The sequence below is a fragment of the Rhinopithecus roxellana genome, chromosome 9 (genome assembly GCF_007565055.1).
Source record: "Rhinopithecus roxellana isolate Shanxi Qingling chromosome 9, ASM756505v1, whole genome shotgun sequence".
Taxonomy (NCBI): domain Eukaryota; kingdom Metazoa; phylum Chordata; class Mammalia; order Primates; family Cercopithecidae; genus Rhinopithecus; species Rhinopithecus roxellana.
This window is the reverse complement of record NC_044557.1, coordinates 89,658,194-89,676,496: the sequence shown is the minus strand read 5'-3', so window position 1 is coordinate 89,676,496 and position 18,303 is coordinate 89,658,194. Positions and strand designations below refer to the sequence as shown.

The 18,303-nt window shown below is 37.3% G+C and overlaps 1 long non-coding RNA gene across 1 annotated transcript in view; it reads left to right on the top strand.

Annotated features, from left to right (window-relative positions):
• Positions 1-18,303, top strand: part of LOC115899685 — a 370,221-nt gene that overhangs the window by 90,864 nt on the left and 261,054 nt on the right. Inside the window, exon 3 of the long non-coding RNA XR_004059311.1 lies at positions 17,544-17,551. This is a non-coding gene — a long non-coding RNA (uncharacterized LOC115899685). The remainder of the gene's footprint in view (positions 1-17,543; positions 17,552-18,303) is intronic.

Below are 18,303 nucleotides of genomic sequence, written 5' to 3'. Positions count from 1 at the left end.
TTCCTTTCCTAACTGAATACCCTTGATTTCTTTCTCTTGCCTGATTGCCCTAGCCAGAACTTCCAACACTATGTTGAATAGGAGTGGTGAGAGAGGGCATCCCTGTCTTGTGCCAGTTTTCAAAGGGAATTTTTCCAGTTTTTGCCCATTCAGTATGATATTAGCTGTGGGTTTGTCATAAATAGCTCTTATTATTTTGAGGTACGTTCCATCAATACCGAATTTATTGAGCGTTTTTAGCATGAAGGGCTGTTGAATTTTGTCAAAAGCCTTTTCTGCATCTATTGAGACAATCATGTGGTTCTTGTCTTTGGTTCTGTTTATATGCTGGATTACGTTTATTGATTTGCGAATGTTGAACCAGCCTTGCATCCCAGGGATGAAGCCCACTTGATCATGGTGGATAAGCTTTTTGATGTGCTGCTGAATCCGGTTTGCCAGTATTTTATTGAGAATTTTTGCATCAATGTTCATCAGGGATATTGGTCTAAAATTCTCTTTTTTTGATGTGTCTCTGCCAGGCTTTGGTATCAGGATGATGTTGGCCTCATAAAATGAGTTAGGGAGGATTCCCTCTTTTTCTATTGATTGGAATAGTTTCAGAAGGAATGGTACCAGCTCCTCCTTGTACATCTGGTAGAATTCAGCTGTGAATCCATCTGGTCCTGGACTTTTTTTGGTGGGTAGGCTATTAATTGTTGCCTCAATTTCAGAGCCTGCTATTGGTCTATTCAGGGATTCAACTTCTTCCTGGTTTAGCCTTGGGAGAGTGTAAGTGTCCAGGAATTTATCCATTTCTTCTAGATTTTCTAGTTGATTTGCGTAGAGGCGTTTATAGTATTCTCTGATGGTAGTTTGTATTTCTGTGGGGTCAGTGGTGATATCCCCTTTATCATTTTTTATTGCATCTATTTGATTCCTCTCTCTTTTCTTCTTTATTAGCCTTGCTAGCGGTCTGTCAATTTTGTTGATCTTTTCAAAAAACCAACTCCTGGATTCATTGATTTTTTGGAGGGTTTTTTGTGTCTCTATCTCCTTCAGTTCTGCTCTGATCTTAGTTATTTCTTGCCTTCTGCTAGCTTTTGAATGTGTTTGCTCTTGCCTCTCTAGTTCTTTTAATTGTGATGTTAGAGTGTCAATTTTAGATCTTTCCTGCTTTCTCTTGTGGGCATTTAGTGCTATAAATTTCCCTCTACACACTGCTTTAAATGTGTCCCAGAGATTCTGGTATGTTGTATCTTTGTTCTCATTGGTTTCAAAGAACATCTTTATTTCCGCTTTCATTTCGTTATGTACCCAGTAGTCATTCAGGAGCAGGTTGTTCAGTTTCCATGTAGTTGAGCGGTTTTGATTGAGTTTCTTAGTCCTGAGTTCTAGTTTGATTGCACTGTGGTCTGAGAGACAGTTTGTTATAATTTCTGTTCTTTTACATTTGCTGAGGAGTGCTTTACTTCCAATTATGTGGTCAATTTTGGAATAAGTGCGAGGTGGTGCTGAGAAGAATGTATATTCTGTTGATTAGGGGTGGAGAGTTCTATAGATGTCTATTAGGTCCGCTTGGTGCAGAGATGAGTTCAATTCCTGGATATCCTTGTTAACTTTCTGTCTCGTTGATCTGTCTAATGTTGACAGCGGAGTGTTGAAGTCTCCCATTATTATTGTATGGGAGTCTAAGTCTCTTTGTAAGTCTCTAAGGACTTGCTTTATGAATCTGGGTGCTCCTGTACTGTTCTTTTTTAAGATGTCCAGATTTCATATTGTTCAAACACACATGCTCTACAAACAGTTTGTGCAGTTGACACAATCCTCACAGGGGCCTGAGACGACATTCATCCTCCTCAGTTTATAAAGAAGATGATGGGATTAAGAGATTAAAGTAAAGACAGGCATAGGAAATCACAAGGATATTCATTGGGGAAGTGATAAGTGCCCATGAAATCTTCACAATTTATGTTCAGAGATTATAGTAAAGACAGGTGTAAGAAATTTGGGGAACTAATAAATGTCCATGAAATCTTCACAATCTATGTTCTTCTGCCGCGGCTTCAGCCAGTCCCTCTGTTCGGGGTCCCTGACTTCCCACAACATATATATATATATATATATATATATATCTGAAATAGAGAGGAGAAGGAGAGAAAAGAGAGAGAGAGAGAGCCACCAGAGAAGTGTTTGGAGCAACTTTGAGAGTACCATGTAAAATATTAACTCAAAGGATAACAGTGTAACTTACACAAAGCTTATGAAGCTTCATAGTTCTACACTGTTCTCATGAATGCATTAAATGCTTAGTTTAAGCTGCCATTGTAAACTCTCCCTTGCATCCACAGAAAGCTACTTTTTCCTTTTCCATGGGATGCAAAACACTGAATTAGTCCATTTGTGGCACTATTCCCACATGCTCATCATGGCTGGAAGAAAAAGACAATCTTGCTGTATCCCCCCCACATTTGTATGTTGAAGTCCTACTCCCTGGTTTGATGGTATTAAGAGGTGGTGTCTTTGGAAAGTAGTTAGGTCATGAGGGTGGAACCCTATCAATGTGATTAGTGTTCTTAATAGAAGAGACAGGAGAGTTTGCTGTCTCTCTTTAGCCCAAGTAAGGATACATGCAGAAGATAGCCTTCTGCAAATCACAGCTGGCACTCATCATACACTGAACCTGCTAATGACTTAATCTTGGACTTTGTAGCCTCCAGGACTGTGAAAAAATGAATTGGTATTTAAGCCACCCAATCTGTGGCCTTCTATTACATCAACCTGAGCTGACACATACATCCTGAATCATATCCCTTTCAATTTCAGTCTGCGTTTTTCACATAAGTCCCGTGCACTATCCTGGGATCTTATATTCACCCAGACCATTTTCTACTTAGGTCAGTCAGTTCTGAAATGTGTCCTTCCTTTCCAGATACTCTATTGAGAAGCTTGCTTTGTTGATAATAATATTTTTTGAAGAAATGAAAATTATAAAATTCTCCTCAAAACTTAATGAATATATCTGATTCTTCACCCACCTAAACCAACATATAAACAAGCTGAAATATGTCCGACGATAGAAAAAAATAAAACAAATTTGAAAATGACCCTTTTCATTCCAGCCGCTGCTACTTTTTCCTGCTCTCTGATAGCATAAAACTTAGAGTTGTCCATTCAGTTTGGTGCCCCTCTTTACATTTCTCCCTCTTTAAACTCACTCAAGCCAGGTGCCAGCAGACATCATCCTAGGAAACTCATTTTTATTAAGCCGGGCAATGAACTCCATGTTGCTGAAACTGTGGTCAGTTTGCAGAGCTCCTCTTACTAGGACTTCGGCATCATTTCACATTCTTGAAATAGAGGCTCTGATTTCTGCATGCCACAGTGCCTTGTTTTCCACTATGCTTTGCTGACTTTTTCAGCCTCCTCTGAAGACTTCTGTCTTTCTAACTTTTAAACGTTGGAATGGCACTGCTCTCAGTCCCCAGATGTCCCCGTCTATCCTGCCACTTCAGAGATCTCATCCAGTCTCTCAGCTTCAATATTACCAAAAGAGAGACCACTGACAAAACACCATATTTATTCCTCAGCCTCTCTCATCAATTTTAGATTCCCATAGTTATGTCTAGACATATATCTGTATGGATGTTTCATAAGTGTATTTTTTTAAATCATGACATTTTTAACAGCTTTATTGAGGATGAAGTGGTATCAAACGAACTCTAGACACTTAAAGTGTACAGTTTGATAAACCTGCAAAAAATCACTCTACTAAGGATAATAAACATCTTTCACCCCAAAACTTTCATCATATACCTTTATAATTCCTTACCTTTGATTCCAGCTTGCAAATTCTCCTTCCTTTCCCTCTATCCCTGGGCAAGAACTGATCTGATTTTTGTCATTATAGATTAGCTTGCATTTTCTAAAATGTTACATGCACAGAATTATACAGTGTATTATTTTTAAAACCTGACTTCTTTTACTCAGCATGGCTATTTTAATATTCATCCATGTTTTAGCATATATACATAGTTCACTTATTTTTTTGTTGAATGGCATTTCATCGTATGACCATACGAAATTTTGTTGATCCATTCACCTGCTGGTGGGTATTAGGTTTGTTTCCAGTTTGGAGCTACTTCAAACCAAAACACTATAAATATTCTGTACACATTTTTACATGAAGATATGCTATTATTTATCTTGGGTTCAAACCTAAGAGTGGAATGTCTAGACCATATGGTAGATACATGTTTAGCTTTTTTGAAAACTTTCAGTTTCCTGAGTGGTTTTGCCATTTTACATTCCCATCAGCAGTTTTTATGAGTTCCTGTTTTTCCATATCCTCACCAACACTTCATGTTGAATATCTTTTCAGGAGATTATTTGGCGTTCATATATCTTTTTTTTTTTTTTTTTTTTTTTAAGGTGGAGTCTCGCTCTCTCCCCAGGCTGGAGCGCAGTGGCCGGATCTCAGCTCACTGTAAGCTCCGCCTCCCGGGTTTACGCCTTTCTCCTGCCTCAGCCTCCCGTGTAGCTGGGACTACAGGCGCCCGCCACCTCACCCAGCTAGTTTTTTGTATTTTTTAGTAGAGACGGGGTTTCACCGTGTTAGCCAGGATGGTCTCGATCTCCTGACCTCGTGATCCACCCGTCTCGGCCTCCCAAAGTGCTGGGATTACAGGCTTGAGCCACTGCGCCCTGCGCGTTCATATATCTTCTTTGTGAAATGCCTCTTTAAATCACTTTGTCAATTTTTTGTTTAATTATTTTTTCTTTTGTCATAGTTATAAATTAACATACAGCTATTAGAAGTAATATAGGGAAATTCCATGTATTCTTTATATATTTTTTTCTAATATTAACACCTTGCAAAACTACAGTAAAATTTTAAAACCAGGATACTGACATTGATTGATACAATCCGCTGATCTGATTTGAGTGTTCTCAGTTGCACTTGTTCTTCTAGGTGTATGAGTGTATGTGTAAGGGTGTGTGTGTTGAACCATATGCAATCTTATCATATGTAAATATAGGTTGATTTATCCATCACCATTGTCAAAATGTGCCTATTTTTATCTCATTATTGAGTTTTGAGAACTCTTTATATATCATGAATATGATTACATGATTCCTTTATCAGATATATGCTTTATAAATACTTTCTTCCACTCTGTGTGATGTCTTTCTGTTCTCTAAATACTGTGTTTAGGAGATCAGCACTTTTTTGATATTAACTAGGTACAATTTATAAATTTGCTGTTTTGTGGATCATGCTTTTGGTGAAATATCTAAAAATCTTGCTATATGAGGTGTTTAGAAATATGTATGTTTGCCAGAGTTCTTTTTTTTTTTATTTTTTTTATTTTTATTTTTTTTGAGAAGGAGTCTTGCTCTGTCACCCAGGCTGGGGTGCAGTGGTGCAATCTCGGCTCACTGCAAGCTCCGCCTCCCAGGTTTATGCCATTCTCCTGCCTCAGCCTCCCGAGTAGCTGGGACTACAGGTGCCCGCCACCTCTCCCGGCTAGTTTTTTGTATTTTTTAGTAGAGACGGGTTTTCACCGGGTTAGCCAGGATGGTCTCGATCTCCTGACCTCGTGATCCGACCGTCTCGGCCTCCCAAAATGCTGGGATTACAGGCTTGAGCCACCGCGCCCGGACTTGCCAGAGTTCTATAACACTACTCTAGTACTATAAAGGAACTATTTATAGTGCTACCACTATACCATTCTAGTATCCATAAAGCAATTATGTAGTTACATTTCTCCATATCTTAAAATCCCCTAAGCTGTTTGAGGGCAATTACCTTTATACCTTATTTAATTTTGTGGCCTTAGTGACACATGTTTGGAATAAAGTAACTATTCAAAACGATTTATTAAGGAAAATAAAATATAGTAAGAAATAAATAAGGGAGATGGAAGAGAGAAAAAGAGAGGATATAAGCATGACATTTTCATGTAATTAGTACTCATAATTGAAAGCAACATTTTATGTTTTATATCAATTACCTCCTGTTCACTAAAATGGTTATTGCTATCCTTAAAACATATATATGATACTTTAAGAACTTGAATTGTGGAGGATCACCTGAACTCAGGAGGTTGAGGCCTGGGTGAGCCAGGATCATGCCACTCAACTCCAGCCAGGAAAATGAGAGTGAGACACTTTCTCAAAATAATAATAATAATAATAATAATAACTTGCATTCTTGCATTGTGTCAGCTTAGAAATTTAAACCCTGCTTGGCTGAATCATGAGTAATTGTACCATCCTGCACTGATAGATTTCTTTGCCATTTCTAGATGTTTTAATTTTAAAAGAAAGTAGCATTATAATCAGAACAGATGAGTCCGGATCAAAATAGACTACACATAAATACAGTCATGCACCATGTAAACCATATTGTGAGATTCGTGAGTCTCAGGATTCTCCCACCTCCCAGTTGAAGACCCTAGGGAGGACATTCCCAATCATTCTGTCTCTAAAAATAAAGCCACATATTGACTTCAAATCTGTCTGCTGTCACTTTAAGCTTTATTTGTTGACCCAAATTATCTCCCTTCTCCATGGCAATGCTTCAGAGGCTACAAAGCTAATCACAGAGCATGTTTTAGTAAGTTTGATAAATAAAAGTTATTCAATGCCTAGTGGTCTTGTTCTCCCGACAAACCAATGTTTTCATTTAGGTAAACACTTCTCCTCCTACGTGTGAGCAAAGCCCTTCTAGGAAGGGGAGCTTGATTGCCTTAAGGCAAACAGTATTTTCTTCAATGTGGAAAGTTACTGGCTCAGTGAGGAAGATTAGTACAGCATTAAATAAAAGTTGTCCACAGTTAATCTGCTGTGTGAGACAGAGCTGAGTGAGCTCCTTCACACTCTAAATGCATTCCTTGGTCGTGGTCTAGCATTTTAATATCTCTATGCCAAACATTTTTATTTATAAAATGGCAATAATTATAGTCACTGCTTTACATATTTTTTGAGAAGAATGAAGTCTTGTTAAGTACCAGAACAGTGCCTTAAACCTAGTAAGTACTAATTAAAATGAAGCCTTAATTATTATTGTTATTAGGAACTGATCTTTGAACTGCCCGTCCAGTTCGGAGTAAATATTTGAACTTTTGCTTTTCACACACAACAAAATCATACTCTCTTTTGCTGACTCTGAACAGTCTCATTTGCTGCTGGTAATTTATTGCTAGGAGAGAAAACAGCCTTGAGATAAAAAAAAAAAAACGAATGGAAGAGACAAGGTTTTTGATTCTATTCACTGAGATGCTGAATTGTATGGCTTGAAGTCTACACACCACTTTAGACACAGTGGCATGATCTAGTAAACGCTCATGATTGCAGAAACTGATACTTTCACCATTTAAATAATAGCAAGCAAATGCTTAGCAAAGACTTTGAGATTTTGATCCCAATTCTTCTAAGAATGCATTGAGTATTAATTTTATTATACCATGTCTGGACCTATAATTATGGTTACAAAGAGCAGAGAAAGCTTTTCATGCCATTTAAAAGCAACATATCCTAAGATAGTGTCATTCAGTGTCCAGAGAGGAGAGCATTTTCTGAAGATGAAGATGAAAGCCAGAAATTTCAAGAGGTTGAGAATAATGTAGTTTAAAACAAGGGCATTTTGTGGACTCAGATGTATGTCATTATGTATTCGTGTTTAAAGGACCATTATAGGTGATTTTCTATCATGTTAAGCTCTTAAATCTAATGCTTCTCTCTCTGTCTCTCTCTCTCTCTCTCTCTCTCTCTCTCTCTCTCTCTCTCTCTCTCTCTCTGTGTGTGTGTGTGTGTGTGTGTGTGTGTGTGTGTGTGTGTTTCTACTGGTATTTGGCAGATTTGTTGATGTTTTTCAAAATCCATGTCTTTTGATTTGCTTTTCTTCTTAGTTTAGGAATTTGGGGCATATTTATTCAGCACATCACTATGAACTATACTTTAATAAACCCCAGCTGAGATTTTATAAACCATGTTAATATTAATAAATATGAAACAAGAAATGAATACAAAGCATAGTTATACATCCCAAAAGAAATTGAGATTTGTAGCACACCCACAGCTCTTTAGACCTTTACTCTCTTTTACATGGGAATTTCTTGTTAGCTGAAAACATGTGTTGGAAAATGGCTATGTCTAAATTTTAACAATGGATACTTTGAAGTTAGCTTCTTATGATAATATAAGAAAATTCAAATGTTGTTCATGCTAATATAATAATTATCACAGACAGTATTTATTGACTCTCCTCTGTGCCAGGTCTACTGTGATAGGCACTGCACACTTGTGATCTCATTTAATTCTGATCGCAGTCTTTGCACAGTCTTTGCAAGCAGTAATAATAGAATTATTTTCTATTACACTTGCATTTAATAGAAGAGAAAATTGAGATTCAAAGAGGTTAAATAACTTGTACAAAGTCACAAAGCACAAGGAAAGTGTGTAAATTTAAAATTTTTGACCTCTTCCTTTTAAGAGCTTGGGTCTCTGTCTTCTGCCCTTGGATCTGATTGGGCTTTGTGTATGCTTTGAATAAGAAAATACAAAGGAGGCGATGCTGCCTGTATCAGTATCCAGGTATTTCAGAGACTAGTAGTTTCAACTTCCTGTCTTTTAGAAAGTTGCCTTTTGGAAAACACTCTAGATGCCTTGCCCTGGAGGAAACCAACACTAGTCTAACAGTCTTGGGAGAAAGTGAAACCATGACAGGTGGTTCTGAAAGATGAAACATCCGGGGGAAAGAATGAGAGGTCAAGGTCACCAAGACACTAGGTCCATGAGACAAGATGCCATCTTGGAAGGGGATCCCCCAGCCACAGATGCTCACTCATCTTATGTGAATCAAGGGAATCCACCTAATCGATGTATTTTTGAACATCTGAACTACAATGTCAGGAGGATAATTAAAGTTTATTTTAAGCCATTAAGTTTTGAGGTCTTAAAAATGACATAGCATTAGACAATTGAAACACAGTTTTGTCCCTAGAATCAAGATGCGACCTTAACAAAACATTTTTAAAAATTGGCATTGGTTTTCAGTCTGGTCAATATACTGGAACTAGAGTGGACTTGAAGACATTGAGAGCTTGAGGGACAGCAAGCAAAGTGCCACTAGAGAAAGGAGAAATGAGAAAAGATGAAGTATATTTTGCAGTGGTGGAAAGCTCAGTGAAATTGCTGCTTGTAATAATAACAACAATAAAAAGGAAAAGATGGCTAAAGATATTTTTAGGCAAAATGTTGAAAGTGTTAAATGATTTAGATGTGTATGAAAATGTGTACATAGTGATAGATGAGTTGAAAAAAACCTATCTGATATTTTAGTAGTGTTATGAGAAATACAAATAATACAGGACTGGCCTAGTTTGAAAAATAGAGCTATTTCTCATGCACATTTCTACAGTTAGCAAATGGTTCTCAAAGTAGGTCACAGCCCCAAAGAAGGAAAACAAATGCAGAGTGTTGCCACTGATTTGACCTGTGGCTTCACAGGAAAATTCAAATCAAAGATGTTCTGTAAGATCTTGATGAGACCTGGGAAAAGTTTAGAGGTACTTCATAGATGCTCTTAATTAAACAAAATAACCCATAAAGACGGTATAGTCATGACCTGTAAACTCATTCAAACCGTAGAAATTCTAAGCATGCTAAGCATGATCTTGTAGTAGCTTTACAATGGTTCGAGGTCTTGGAATACAAATATGGGTGTGGTTAATAGAGTAGAGTATTGATAACTTAAGATTGCCGTAAAATTGTTAAAGGAATTACAGCAGCTTACATTAACAGAATGATAAATGCCCAAAATGTGTGTGTATACATACATACGTGTATACATACATACGTGTATATCTATACACACGTGTGTATGCACATATATACGTATATAGTTATAACTATATTAAAAACATATGATATACTATTATATAAACACATATATGTATATATGCCTTTGGATTTATAATTACGGGCAAGAAGCTGGCTAAGATTACTTAACTGTAAGGAAAAGATAAATCTTATAAAAAGAAAAGATGATTTGGGGGGTGAAGTCCAGAACCCAGAAGGTACAGGCAGTAGTTGCAGGATGTTATTTCCTAATCAAGCAGTAGAATAACACGGCAATGTGGTTTCAGAATTGGTATGGTTCATTGACCATTTCATGACTTCTTTACTCCTTTATTTGAGGAGAACTGTGTATTGCAGTTTCCCTGGACCTCTCTCCTCACTGAATACTGCACGTGTTGGGTGGTGTGGGGAGAAATAACATCTCTTTAATCCACAGATTTTAAGTTGAAGAAAAACTACACTCCTCCAACATAAATTTAATGTACATGGCAACCCTGACTTCCATTTTGAGCCTGAAGAAGTAAGGGGATGAGACTTTAAGGTACCTTGGGAGCCAATGGGTATATTTTCTGTGATACAGCAAGGCAACTATTCTGCGACCAGGCAGTGTATGGTGGCCGAATAAAGACAGTCACTGTATTAGTTTGCTAGGGCTGCCATTAAAAGTACTACAAACTGGATTGTTAAAACTACATAAATGTATTGCCTCACAATACTGCAGGCTGAAAGTTCAAAATGAAGGTGTAAGTAGGTCTGGTTCCTTCTGAAGGCTTGGGGGAGAATCTCTTCCATACCTCTCTCCTAGCTTCAGGTGGTTTAATGGCAATCTTTGATATGCCTCCGTTTTTTTCCTCACTTCTTTCTTTATTTCATATAACATACTGAGTGGAAGGATATTTGTGCCTATCATATGACACAGCAGAAAATCTTCCAGACAAAAGATTAGAACACTTAATTAAGTAAAATGCAATGAACACAAAGAAAGTGTATAAATGAGATTTGGAAGTTGTCTGTCAAAGAACACAGCTCAAGATATCCCGGGGATGGAGTTTAGATGGTATTCCATATTAAATTATGTTTTTATCTTTAGACTAATGAGCACTGCTGCTTAATTGGAATTTCCTGTTCTGTGCATGTTAGGAGACAATTGTGTAATAATATTTTGCTCTTCTTTCTATGTGGGAAATGCCTGAACTGCATGGGTTAGATAGAATTTCCACTGCTTTCTTTGTATTCAATTAGAGCTCAGTCTTGCTGGGACCCAGTGAGGAGCCATGTACCAAACACCTCAAAATTGTATGCCCCTCTGGACAACAGAAGGAAACATTTATGCACCAGATTCCACATAATTCTGTTCCCATTGATCCAAAGGTTGCCCCACAAGGCATTAATAAATGTGCACTTTCAGATTCTGTTGCAATTTTGCATTTATAGGGCATGGAAGAACTAACAACTAAAACCTTCCTTGATTAGTCATTTGAGTTTTAGTTTTACTTCTTTCTGTGACATATGGTACTGAGATTCAATTGCTTCTAACAACATGAGAAACTAGAAAATGACCATGTGTAGTTGTTGTGTTAGTCAGTAGAATCATTACTGTCAGTAGAATCATGTAGTAATGATTCTACATCATCTGGTGAAAATCCAGTTGATTCTGTTGGACAGAGCCTCAAGCTGAGGGTACACAAAGTAAAAATTCCCAAAGTGGGTCACTACAGCAATGATCAAATTATCTCTCACATCTCAGTTCCCAGACCCTTTAATCCTAACCTTTGGTATAGAGGACCATATATTGCCTGTTGATTCTGTACATGTACATGAGGGCTATGCTACAAGACCTCCAGTGGATGCCTGAAACTGAGCATAGTATGAAGCCATTTGCCGCCAATCAGAACGTGTTTCTACTCATATCTTCTACTCACAAACTTTTCTTTTTGACTAAGCATTTATCACACACTAGCTGTAACTTTTGGGGTTTGATGTGTGACAGCAAAACTAGCACAATTTTTTTTTTCTCTTCACAATTTTACTGATAGAAGATGTGTTCTTACCTTAGATCTTAGTACTCTCAGCATACAATACTTTTTCTTTCCTTATTAACTAGAAAACTTTCACCTTTTCACTTAGAAAAATCATTTTTATGGCCTCTCTTCAGTACTTCCTAATTGCCAACATCACTATTCTTCCATTTCAGGGCCATTATTAAGTAAAATAAGGATTACTTTTACATGGGCACTGCAATACTGGGATGGTTGATCTGATAACCCAGCGGGCTACTACGTGACTAACAGATGACCACATAGTTAGGCTGCACAAAGGGATGATTCATGTCAGGGCAGGTCAAAGCAGGACCATATGAAATTTCATCACACTACTCAGAATGGCCTGCCATTTAAAACTTATCAATTGCATGCTGTTGTAGAATATTCCGTTTAATATTTTCAGACGATGGTTGATGGCAGGTAACTGAAACCATAGAAAGCAAAATGGTAGATAAGGAGGACAACCTTACTGAATCCTGGAGGAAAGCACTCCAAACCCACAGGGTGTTGTCTCTGAGCCAGTGCCTTAGCTGATCCTTCCACTGACCATTGCAACATCTATCGTGTAGCTGCTCTAGGTGATGTGGTTTATGGTAGCACAAGTGGATCCTGGGTCATGTGGTTACTGTCACACATGGTGCTAAGATTCGGTTGCCCCCAACCATTGCAAAAACTGCTCTGTCATGGAAAGTGTGTCTCATTCTGAAGAGATGTTGTGTGGGATCCCATTTCAGCAAATCAATCATTCTTGTCTGGAGCCTCTGAGGAAAGTTTTTCTTTCCAAACTTATTTTACATGTTGAAAAAATGTACATCCTTGAAGTTAGAGGACTGGTGCTCCCATTGCCTTGCTGGCTGTCAATATTAACCATCACGTAGTCAAAAGCCTTAAAGAGTCGGTGTGCCATATGAAATAAAGACAGAGTCTCACTGTGTCGCCAGGCTGGAGAGCAGTGGCGCAATCTCAGCTCACTGCAACCTCTGCCTCCCGGGTTCAAGTGATTCCCCTGCCTCAGCCTCCTGAGTAGCTGGGACTACAGGGGCGTGCCACCACACTGAGCTAATTTTTTGTATTTTAGTAGAGATGGGGTTTCACTATGTTGGCCAGGATAGTCTTGATCTCCTGACCTCAAAATCCACCCGCCTTAGCCTCCCAAAGTGTTAAGATTACAGGCGTGAGCCACGGCGCCTGACCCCAACATAGGTAGTATAATATCTTAAGTTCATAGCTGATTGATAGTGATTGAAATTAACAAAGAGTGAGGAGATCTTCAGTCTTTATCACCTGTACAACTTTGAAAGCTTTTTAAAGTCCTCCGGACTTTAGCTACCCTTCTATTAGGTTGGTGCAAAAGTAACTGCAGTTTTTGCCATTATCTTTAAGAACAAAAAGTGCAATTTCTTTTGCGCTAACCAAAAATAAAATGGAATAACAATATCTGCTAGGCTTAACTCTCAAGCTGCTTCACAAAATAAATGATTATTGATTGTAAAAAACTACCTGTAGTTTGGAAAACAGATACAAGATTTGTACCATTTTTACAGACTTAGGATAAGTTTTCATCTTGCAATACAAATAAATAAGTGTAATTTAAAATTAGCAGTGTAAACAAGGCTCATTGGGAACTCTGTCATTAAAGCGTAATTTATTATTGGCCCATGAAAATAATTAATTAATTAATGTAATTTTTATTTTTTACAGACCGGGTCTTGCTCTGTTGTCCAGGCTGGAGTGCAGTGGCATGATCACAACCCACCGCAATCTCCACCTCTTGAGTTCATATAATCCTCCTGCCTCAGCCTCCTAAATAGCTGGGACTGCAGGTGTGAACCACCATGCCCAGCTAATTTTTGTATTTTTTTTGTAGAGAAGGAATTTCACCATATTGACCAGGCTGGTCTCTAACTTCCAGATTCAAGCAATCCACCTGCCTTGGCCTCCCATAAGGTTGGGTTTACAGGCATGAGCCATCACACCTGGCCTCAAGAATTAATTAACTTTAAATAAAAAGATAATGCTAATTTCAAACTCTTCCTGCCAATAAATTGAAGACGTTCTCTCCATAACTGATATTTGGCAGTACTTTATATTTGAATTCGGATTTTTTTTCCCTGAGTGAAGTATAGTATACCTATACAGCTATAATTTTTCCTAAATTTTATTTCATTTCATGGCTTTTGGGATACAAGTGGTTTTTGGTTACATAGATGAATTGTATAGTGGTGAAGTCTGACATTTTAGTGCACCCATCACCCAAGCAGTGTATATTGTACCCTAGAAGGCAGTTTTTCATCCTTGATCCCTCTCTCACCTTACCCCTTTTGGGTCTTCAGTGTCGATTATACCACTCTGTCTGCCTTTGCTTACTCATAGCTTAGCTTCTATTTATAAGTGAGAACATGCAGTATTTGGTTTTTCATAGTTGAGTTACTTCAATAAGAATAATGTCCTCTAATTCCATCTAAGTGGCTGCAAAAGACATTATTGCATCTTTTTATGGCTGAGTTGTATTTCGCAGTGTGTGTGTGTGTGTGCGTGTGTGTGCATGTGTGTGCGTGTGTGTGTGTGCATGTGTGTGTGTGCATGTGTGTGCATGTGTGTGCGTGCATATGTGTGTGTGTGCACGTGTATGTGTGTGTGTGCGCATGTATGTGTGTGTGTGCGCATGCGTGTGTGTGTGTGTGCGTGCAGGTGTGTGTGTGTTCATGTGTGTGTGTATGTGTGCATGTGTGTGTGCATGTGTGCGTGTGTGCATGTCTGTGCGTGTGCGTGTGTGTGCATGTGTGTGCGTGTGTGCGCGTGTGTACGTGTGTGTACGTGTGTGTGTGCGTGTGTGTGCGTGTGTGTGTGCGTGCGTGTGTGCATGTGTGTGTGTGCGTATGTGTGCATGTGTGTGTGTGCGTGTGTGCATGTGTGTGCATGTGTGTGTGTGTGTGCGTGTGTGTGTGCGTGTGTGTGTGTGTGCGTGCATGTGTGTGTGTGTCACATTTTCTTTAGCCACTCATCCGTTGGTCGGGACTTAGGGTGATTCAATGTCTGCAATGGTGAATTATGCTGCAATAAACATATTCATGCAAGTGTCTTTTTGATAAAATGATTTCTTTTCTTTTTTGTAGATGCCCAGTAGTGGTGGGATTGCTAGATTGAATGGTAGATCTACTTTTAGTTATTTAAGAAATCTCCACATTGTTTTCCTTAGATGTTGTACTATTTGCAACAGCAGTATATAGGCATTTCCTTTTCACCACAACTGCACCAATATTTTTTTTTTTTCCACTTTCAATAGTGGTCATTCTGGTTGGAGTAAGGTGGTATCTCACTGTGGTTTAAATTTTAATTTCCCTGATGGTTAGTGATGTTAAGCATTTTTTCATATGTTTATTGCATATTTATATATTTTATTTTGAGAAATGCCTATTCATATCATTTGCCCACTTTTAAGTGACATTATTTGCTTTTTATTCTGACTTGTTTGGGTTCCTTGCAGATTACTGATACAAGTTATTTATCAGATTCATGTTTTGTAAACATTCCCTCCCATTCTTTAAGTTGCCTTTTAAAAGTGATTGTTATTTCTTTTGCTGTGCAGTAGGTTTTTTTTTTTAATTTTATTTAGTCCAATTTATTTATTTTTGTATTTGTTGCATTTGATTTTGGGGTCTCTCATAAATTCTTTGCATAGGCTGGTGGCCAGAAGGGTTTTTTCCTAGGTTTCCTTCTAGAATTGGAAGGATTCAGGTCTTAGATTTAAGTTTTTAATCTATCTTGAGTTAATTTTTGTATATGGTGAGAGATCAAAATCCAGTAACACATGTGGCTATCCAATTTTCCCAGCACCATTTATTGTATAAGATACCCCTTCTCCAGTTTTTGTTTTTGTATATTTCATCAAAAATCAACTGATTGTAAGTATTTGGCTTTATTTCTAGGTTCTCTCTTCTGTTCCATTGGTCTATGTATCTACTTTTATACCAGTAGCACCATGCTCCTTTAGTTACTATAACCTGGTAGTATAATTTTAAATTGGGTAATGTGATGCTTCCAGATTTGTTCCTTTTGCTTGGAATTGGTTTGACTATCTAGGCTTATTTTTTGTTCCACATTAACTTTAGGACTATCTTTTCCTAATTCTGTGGGGAATTACATGGATATTTTTTATAGGAGCTGCATTGAATCTGTATATTTCTTTGGACAGTATGGTCCTTTTCATGATATTGATTCTTCCTATCCATGAACATGGGCTGTATTTCCAATTGTTTGTGTCATCTATGTTTTCTTTTAGCAGTGTTTTTGTAGTTCACCTTGTAGAGATCTTTCGACTCATTGGTTAAGTTTATTGCTATGCCTATGTTTTTGTTTATTTGTTGTGCAGGTATTGTATTCCTGTTTTAATTCTCAGTGTGGTTGTTGTTGATATATTGCAGTGCTACTGATTTCTGTACATTTATTTTGCAAACTGAGACTCTACTGAACACATTTATCAATCTAGGATTCTTTGGAGGAGTCTTTAGGGTTTTCTAGGTATAAGATTATAACACTGGCAAACAGAGGTAATTAGATTTTCCATTTTTCCATTTGGATACCCTTGATTCCTTTCTCTTGCCTGATTGCTCTGGCTAACACTTACAGGACTACGTTGAATAGAAGTGGTGAAAGTGGGTATCTTTGACTTATTCCAGTTCTTATGGGGAATGCTTTCAACTTTTCTCTGTTCAGTATAATGCTGGCTGTGTGTTTGCCACAGGTAGCTTTTATTAACTTGAAGTATGTTCCTTCTACACCTACTTTGTTGAGAATTTTTATCATTAAAGAATATTGAATTTTATTGAATGCTTTTTCCGCATCTAATGAGAATATATTCATACATCTCTGATTTCTATATATCAGTAATTCCATCTGGAATATTTTCAACTTTTTGACTTAACTGACATAATACATGAACAGTCCTCAATTTAATGTTCTTGAAAGACTAACTAGTATTATTAGATGCTGATATTTTTTGATAGGACCAGTATTTAATGTCTATATATCTCCTAATCTAGAAAAAGTAGTAGTGACTTGAAATAATAGGCTTGAATAATTAAAAATTTGATCTTGAAGACCTTTGGTAGGCAGAATAATGACTTTCAGGTGTTCATACATTAATTTCTGAATTCTGTAAAGATGGTAGCTTTCGAGTCAAAAAATATAAAGACCTTTAAGTGGGAATATTACCTTGAATAACCAGAGTAGACACAATGTCTTTACAAAAGTCCTTATAAGAGTGAGACGATAGATTAAAATGAAAGAAAGAGATATGGCAGTGGAAGTAGAGGCCCAAGATTCAAATAATTATGCTGTTGGTTTGAAGATGGAAGGGACCATAGCCGGGAAATACAGATGGCCTCTAGAAGCTGGGAAGGGAAGAAAGGGACTTTCGTACAGACCCTCCAGAAAGGATGCTATTGTGCTGACACCGTGATTTTAGGCAAGTGACACCCGTTTTGAACGTCTGGTTTTCACATAATGAATGTATGTTCCTTTAAGTCTCTAAGTTTGTGATACTTTCTTACAGCAGCATGGAAAATGAAAGCAAGTTTTTTACCAGTTATTGAATTCCTACTATGCACTAGGAACCATTAACATAACAAATATCCTGTTCTTATGGAGGTCATTTAGCTTGTAAAGTTTTTTATTTACATTAGATGATATTTCAAAGATGTACCATCTAAAGTTTAAACAAAAAATATTCTGGAATATGTTGTGGATTTACTTCTTTCTGAATACTCTGAACACTGGCCATTTTAAATGTATTCTACATAAACTATGTATTATGGATCAGCAATAAATACAATCCCCAACATTTAATTTGTATCCATGATTTCAGTTTAATCAACTGAAAAAAGTCACAATATTACTTGTGGATTTATTGCTAATATTATACAGCTGGAATAAAACTGAATAGTAAATTTTGTAAAAGGAGGCAATTGTCGACATGCCACCACTAAATTGTGATAAACATGTTACACATTAGAATGTGGTTATTTGTTAAATAACCAATTTTATGACCCAAATAAGGTGTTAATGCCTACATTTTTCTTTAAACTAGTAGGTCCTCAAGTATGCCTGTATGTTGACTCTCAAGCAGAATATTGATATCTTCATGTTCAATAAAAAATGCTTGATTGCTTTTGTCTCAGGCATGAACTGCAAAGTAATATTAATAACTGAGAAAAATCTGCTGAAAGCTTCTTTGATTCAGAAAAAGCTAGGTTTGTCATTAATAAGTGAAATTTGTATAATGGTTTATAAGGGAGTTTTACTTTCATTAGATAAGCTGACCCTCTCAATGATTTTTTTTCCCCATAAATGAGGAAATTTAGCCTTAGGTAAGTTATAAAATTTTTCTAGAGTCATAGAGCTTATTGATGGTAAGTCC